Source organism: Mus pahari, chromosome 22 (genome assembly GCF_900095145.1).
Source record: "Mus pahari chromosome 22, PAHARI_EIJ_v1.1, whole genome shotgun sequence".
Taxonomy (NCBI): domain Eukaryota; kingdom Metazoa; phylum Chordata; class Mammalia; order Rodentia; family Muridae; genus Mus; species Mus pahari.
In genome coordinates, this window is record NC_034611.1 from 18120766 (window position 1) to 18128189 (window position 7424).

Sequence of the window (7424 nt, forward strand, 5' to 3'; positions counted from 1 at the left end):
TTTTTTTTGTTAAATTAAAGGACTTTGTTACTTTAGCCACAAAGCTAAAACAGCATTACCTCAGCTCTAAACTAGCCTTGAAGTTTACAGACAGGACTTTGTAAATGTTTTTCTTTGTTGTGATGTCCTTTGATTTTTTTTTTTCTCTGAAAACTGCTATCATGTAAGATAAAATGTAAATTTCTGCCAACTGTAGTAATGATGCTTTTAATAAAAGTGACCCATGATATGCAGAGATGTAGTTATAGAATGCAGTGTGCAGGGGAGCCGGTGTTCACTTATTTTATTTTTAATTCGCAATAGCTGCAAATACAGCATTCTGGTATTTGGGCTTTGCTTACCGTGTCTTCTCATGCGAGATTAGCTGTTAGTAACCCGCACTAGCTGTCTCCAAGACCAGATGGACAGGAAAGCCTCGAATTACCACCTTCATGTAATTCCACGCCAGATAGCTCAGCAGACACACACACACACACACACACACACACACACACACACAAAACCTCTTATTGCTCCCCTGAAAGGGCATCTGAGAGTAGGAATCCTGAAAATGTGTGCAGCCTGTGATAATGGGGTACACAGTAGACAAAAGGGCAGAAGAAAAATGAGGCTTTAATAGGCACACTATCTAGGTCATTTATCCTTGGATAATGGGAGAAAAACACAATGTCGTAGTGTCAGCAAGGGACACAAAGGCATTCTGGTGTCCTGCGGACCAGAGCTTGATATCAAGAGCCAGTGTGTGGAAAGACCCACGTGGAACTAAAATGGACCCATTTAAGTGTGTGTGTGTGTGTGTGTGTGTGTGTGTGTACATGCGCGCGCGTGCGCATTCGTGAGCATGAACCCACATTCACCCTAGTCTCAAGGGCTACTAGATTATTAAACCCTTTGTTTTCTACAATAAGGTTTAAATTATAAGACCTTTTTTCTATGTCATTTGAGCAAACCCTATTTCTGTCTATAAAAGGAGTGATATAGACAGAATTGTGTATGTCTTTTACCTTCCTATACCCCCCTTTACACACCAGTGCACACATGGGTTATCCTCTACAGGGGACAGGCCAGCCTATCTAAATTCCTTTTGGACAGTGAGATTCCAGCTGGCTTGTGTATTCAAGATGAAACTATGCCCATATGACTGGGAGAGGAGAAAATTGAAGCCATGAGAGTGGCTAAAACTTGAAGGCTAACCAGCCCATGCTCGGTAAGTGCCTTGGAACACCTACTGAAATGGCATCCTTTGACCGTGGAAGTTACGCTAGAGAGACCTTAAATGTTTAACGGAAAGACTTGAGTAGGGAGAGCTGGTTCAATACACTGCATTATCAAAGGGTCTCTTCCTAAAATTCTGTGTTCACTGCAAAGTTCCTTGTCAGTTTCTGTGAACAGGGATGAGCATGACTGTCCCTGTCAGCACTGAGTATCTCCAATGATGCTGATCTTCAAAGCAGAGATGTCCGTTGCTTGGCAGCAGTAAGAACTCTGAACTTAGAAATCAGCACCCGTTTTGTATTACACGAAGTCATTCAGAGTTCCACATTGGAAAATGCATGTTTTCTTTCTTTCAATGGAAAGAAGTCATGACACCTTGAATCTATCTAAGAAAAAAAAAAATTACGATTCATCTGTAAGTGAGGCGCCAGAGCACCAGTATTGTGCGATGCTTGATTCCGAGAGGGAAGCTGAGAAACGGTAAGTAAGTGGCTCATACCGTGTTGGAGGATGGTGTGAACCGTGGTCCAAGCAGCCCTCTTGAAGGACTGCATTTGGTTTCAAAAAAAAATTATATGGGGGGTGAGCCAAAGTTGTTGGTGATACTGTGTTTTATATATTCCTCTTCATAATTGCATAGTATAGTTGAGGTTGAAACTTGAAGTGCTTTTTTTTGTTGTTGTTTTTTAATGTTTCTTTTGGGGGCAAGGTCTCTATGCAGCCTAGGCTGGCTGTATACTCACTTTCTTGCCTCTACCTCCCAAATGCTGAGGGCATAGGTGTTAGAAGTGCAGCTCCAGACAGACCACACCAAGCCAAACAGTTCCACGTGAGGTTTATGGTATGAGAAAAGGGCAAAGGTGGCTGTGAAGGAGAAGGGGGGGAGGGAGAAATCAGAGGGGTCTTCCTTTTGTTTGAATGGTGACCTAGCGATCTGTAGGTACAGGTGGGAGGTGAGCCAAGTGGATTCTGGGAATGTGGTGGTGGTTGCCTTGGCAACAAATGTGCAGGTTGCTGTTGCCTAGGTGTGATGTCACTGGTTCGGAGCTGACCACAATACCAGCATACCTCCCTTTTTCTTATCATAGAAGAACAAGGGGGGGCGAGGGTCAGGGGGAAGCCAGGGGAGAAAAGGAAATGGAAGCCAATCCTGATCCCATAATAGGTGTGTGTGTGCCGTTGCACAGGAAAGGAAGCCTGTGGAATTAGATCTGGAAACTGGAAAATTTCAGTCCCAGTTCATGTATTTGAATTTGAGTTTATGATGCTCCTCCCCATCCCCCCACCCCCAAGTATTTCTAGTGTATAAAGAAATCAAATTCTTTGAAAAGATGAACTTGGCGCTGACAGAACCTGGTGTTGGAACCAAGCTTGGCGGGTACTCTAAGCCCAGGCCCTTAACTGCTGTGCTAATGACATCAAGACTCATAAGTAAGCTATCATTGGTGCAGAAGTTAGAGAAATGAAAACAAAAACAAGACTGGGCCCCTGCTGTTGTGTTTCTTACCTGGTAGAAAGCTGGTGAGCTTACATTTTGGCAGAGCAAAGAAGACTTACTGGATGAGATGAGATTGGTGAAGCCAAAGGTCTACGGAGGGCCCAGCCAAACTCACCTACACAGACGTGGCTGCAGGATCTCCCGAGAGAGAGAGAGAGAGAGAGAGAGAGAGAGAGAGAGAAAGAAAAAGAAAAAGAAAAAGAAAAAGAAAAAGAAAAAGAAAGAGCAGTGCAAAGACCTTAAACTGCTATGGGATGGGAAGGGATGTCGCACGTCTGACCAGAAGACTGGGGAGTGGCTTCTATCGTATACAGTCTGGATGGTTGGGTTTCATCTAAGCACTAAAGAAAGTCATTGGGAGGCTCCATCGAGGAAAGAGATTTATGCCTTTAAAGGGTCAATATGGCAGTAGCACAAAAATAAGGGTTTGCAAAAGGGAGTAGGTAGGTCCAACAGCCTCAGGTTTCAGCAGTGGGCTTGGGAAATACTTTAGAGTTAAAACTCAATGAATAATTCCAGTTAACCCTCAGGACTATTACCACTTGAAGTATAACCAGAGATAAGACCAACAGATAAAGATTATTTTCTGTTTTCTTTTTTTTTTTTTTTCTGTAATGTGGTTTTTAAAAAAGAAATTGGAAATTGAAATATATATTTTTTCACAATACAATGAAAGTTATTTTTGAGCTAACTTTAGAATTTAACTTTTTTCATTATATATTCATTTTTACATCTGATTGAAGCCCCTCCTCTCTTCCCGGTCCTCCCCTCACATGGCTCCTACCCATCCCGCCCTCTTCAGCTCTGGGAAGGGAACCAGCCCAGCGGCGGCATCAAAGTGAGAACGTACAGCTTAGCAGGGATGCTGTCTCTGCCGCAAGTGCCTCGAGAGCACAGTGACATTAAACTGGGAAGCAGAATGGTACGTGAGGGTGAGGAGAGGTCTCACCCATTCGCGGCGTCTCTTGAATGAGCAGGTTTGTGTATATTTCATAGCTCAGGCAGGATTTACCACAGTTTTACAGATAGACTAAACTAAATTGAAAACTGCTTCTGGAATTTAGTCTTAGCTTAGACTCCTTCTGTGTGACACATTCATCACTTGGGAATATTCTGTGATACTGAAGATGGTCATCGGACTTCTAAATTTTGTTGTGTAAGTGTAGTGTCCGCTCTCCTAAAGAATCTGCCGTGGGATCCAGCTTTGGATCTTCCTACATCTAGCTGAATTTTTTTACTTTGATCTCCTTAATCATTTTACTGTGTAGTTTAAACCGTATGGAACGGGGCAGCGACAACATCAGGGATGCTCCTCCCTGACATCTTTCTGTTGAGAGTGATGCGTGGTTTGTCTGGTTCCTAAGCCGATTGGGGCTCCCATCACCAGAGCAAAGGAGGCAGTGTTCCACGTCAGCCTGCCCCTGGGCAATGCCACTGAACCGTAGACCAGCCTCTGCGCCTCAGCCTCCCGTGAGCGGTCTTTATACCACGGCCTTCCTAGCCCAGAGAGCAGTCTGTCATGGTGACTCTGGGGTTGTACCAAAGCAGCACCTTAGTGACATTTCTAGTGTGTGCAGCAGAAGTGCCTATTCAGAGAGCCAGGAAGGCCTCCATCCAGGGGACCTCCTCCATGGTCCTTTCACCCCCTGCACAGTTTGATCTGAAAGCTTAATTTCAAAATGATCGAAGAAATGTGATCCTTCTTGCTGCCTGATGGGAGCCAGGTGATGCTTTGCAACTCAAAACTGCCCTCCCTTCTGTCAGTGTCGTTTTGAAACTTCCAATTGGATGTGGGCTGGGTGGCTGAAAACCAAGCGGGGTGTGCATTTAATGGTTTGGAGGGAGGCACATGGCATCTGACAGTGGCATGAGTTCCTGTTCAACATGTCCTGCCATGCCTCCCTGGGAGGCAGTAAGCTCTGTTTTCTCTCTCCAGCCAGTTAGGCATGCATTGTTGCCACTATCCCTTTGCATGTGAAGTGAGGTCATCCCACCAGAACTGCGTCTTCCTGTCTCCCACAAGGCTTTTACTGGGCTGTTGTAGCTCTGTCTCCCTATGGTTCGCACAGCTGTCACTTCCGCTGCTAAGGTTGGAGCCTCCAAGGCAACTCCATGCTGTTTCCCTCTTCCCGGGAGAGGTCTGGAAAATGAGGGCAGCCATTGCCTGCCTCTTGCCACGGACTTATTCGGCCGGTTTTTGCTCCTTCATCTTTCCTGAGGGGCAGCGGTATTAGCTCAGAGTAACCCAAAAGGTTACTCTGTAAAACCATCCTTAAAAGTCTTCTGTCCTTTACTCTCCAAAAATCTAAAGGTAGTTTCTGTCCTCTTCTGTGTCAAGACAGTGTGGTCCGAGCCACCAAACAGAAGAACACTGTCATAGCAGCTCAGTGACAGGGCAGCTGGCTTGGACTCCCTGCCCTTAGACCACTTTGAGTAAAGGACTCTGTAGACCATAGGAATGTGTGCCCACTGGAGGAAAAATACAATTTAAGCTGAGAACTGCCTTTATTGCAAAACATTCCAATCAAAACACTTCCATAAGGGGTGTGTGGGTGTCCCCCAGACAGAGCTGGGACAGGAGAAAACCAGCTCTTGAAAGTTACCCTCTGATCTCTGCATACTCCAGCATACACATGTATGCTATCTAAATCCAATGTATTTTTAATTATGTATTTTAAAGCCTTGTTGAGGATCACTGTTGGCATTCCTTCTATGCTCCACCCAGCAGTTACCTGGCAACAGCCAGGTAGGAGGGGCTGTTTGACCCCTCCTCAACCTCTTTCTCTATCTGCCTTTTCTTTCTCTGACTCTGACCCCTTTCTCCCTCAATCTCTCTCTCTCTCTCTCTCTCTCTCTCTCTCTCTCTCTCTCTCTCTCTCTCTCTCCCCCTGTCTGTCTGTCTTTCTCTGTCTACTCCTTCTCATGTCCCTAAATAAACTCTATTCTACACTATACCCCTTCATATAGCTGGAACCTCAGAGGAAAGTGATGCCTCAGCATGGGCCCACCGAGGCACCCCTCCCCTGTCACCATATGTCACCTCTACAGAACACATCCTCGTCTCCCTTTTATAAAGCACGGTAATCATGAGCCCCCCCCCAAACCTGAGTCACGGCAAAGAATAACTTCTGTTGGTGTTGCACGATCCTGCTATGCTTTCTGTGTTCTTTCTATGTTTTATTTTTCTGAGACAATCTCACCAAGTACTCTCAGTTCCCTGCCTGAGTGCTCGGGTCACAGGTGTGTTCCACCATGCCTAGCTTGAAATTATTTTCTAGTGTGACTTATAACAGGCCAGGTGAGTCATAAGTGGCTTTCCAAAGGGATTGAGGGTGCATGGTGTGGGCCTCATCTAGGAAGAAAACTGACCTTGCTGCCCACTGCCTTTTACTTACCATTTTCAGCTCAGATACACCCATGGCCGAAGCCCCCACCCTGCACCCCTCTCCCCCACCCACCCCTGTGCCCCAGTGGGGTGGGAGAAAACTATGTCAAAAGCACATGACGAGCAAGTTTCACAAAGCCATTTACGTCTCTACCAGCTAGCTTGGCACACCTAGTTTGTGAAGGACAATTATAAAGCCAGGTGACACTGGACACACCCCTGCAAATTAGAATGCTCACGAATGTGACACATTTCTCTAGCAATAATGCCATGCCAAATGTCTCTCTCTGTGTGCCCAGGGAGTAGCTGAAGCCCAGCAGAACTTGAAGGTTAGGCAACCATACTGTCTTAATGGCTGTTGAGGCTTCATGATTTTTGTCTTGGCTTCCTATAATTTGACCTTGTTGAGCTTGCTTTAAGGCGAGCTCATCTCGGCTCCTAAATTATTGGGATTAAAACAAACAACCACTCAAGTTAAAACAAACAAACAAAACCTTCAGTTCAGTGACCTACACACCAACCTATGTTGTATTACCATGGCTACATGCTACTTTAACGTGTCAGCTATGGCCCAAGAATGACACCACTGGCCAGTTCTAAAAAAACCAGACATTTGCTTGATGAATGAAATGCATCCTTTTAGATTTCTGGTTTTGCTTTGGGCCTTCATATATTTAAGGCTCTTTAGGAATAAAAATCATGAAGACTTTTTCTGTATTTAGCGAGGAAACTCTTTTTCAAAAAGTATTCTTAGCCTTTTGGGGGTGGTTGACTGCCAAATATTTACCATGTGACTAGAGTTAGGCCTCAGGCTGTGGTTGAGATGGTTAACTACCCAACCCTTGTCTGCCTGCTGATAGAGGTTTGAGGGCATGTGTACACACAGAAACACAAACACACATATACACACACAGTGTCAACTGATACTTGCAGCTTTGAAACAGGCAAGATACTCAGTACTTTCAAGACTTAAAAAAATTCCAGGGTTCAGTTTTTCTCAAGGTCAGTGGTAGGCTCGATGGATCTCCCAAGCTTGTCCTAGAACTCTAAACCAAGTATATTGTCTACCTTAGAACCACCCAGGGCCTTCTACGGACCACTCGCAGCGGGAACAGGAACTTGGCGCATCTCAAAGCACTCTCCCATTTCTTCACTGGGCACGAGCAAATGAATCATCAACGAATCGTGTTCTTCCCTTTTTTGTGATGCAGAATGTGGATTAGAAACAGGACCCTCGGGCTGGTGAGATGGCTCAGTGGGTAAGAGCACCCGACTGCTCTTCCAAAGGTGCAGAGTTCAAATCCCAGCAACCACATGGTGGCTCAC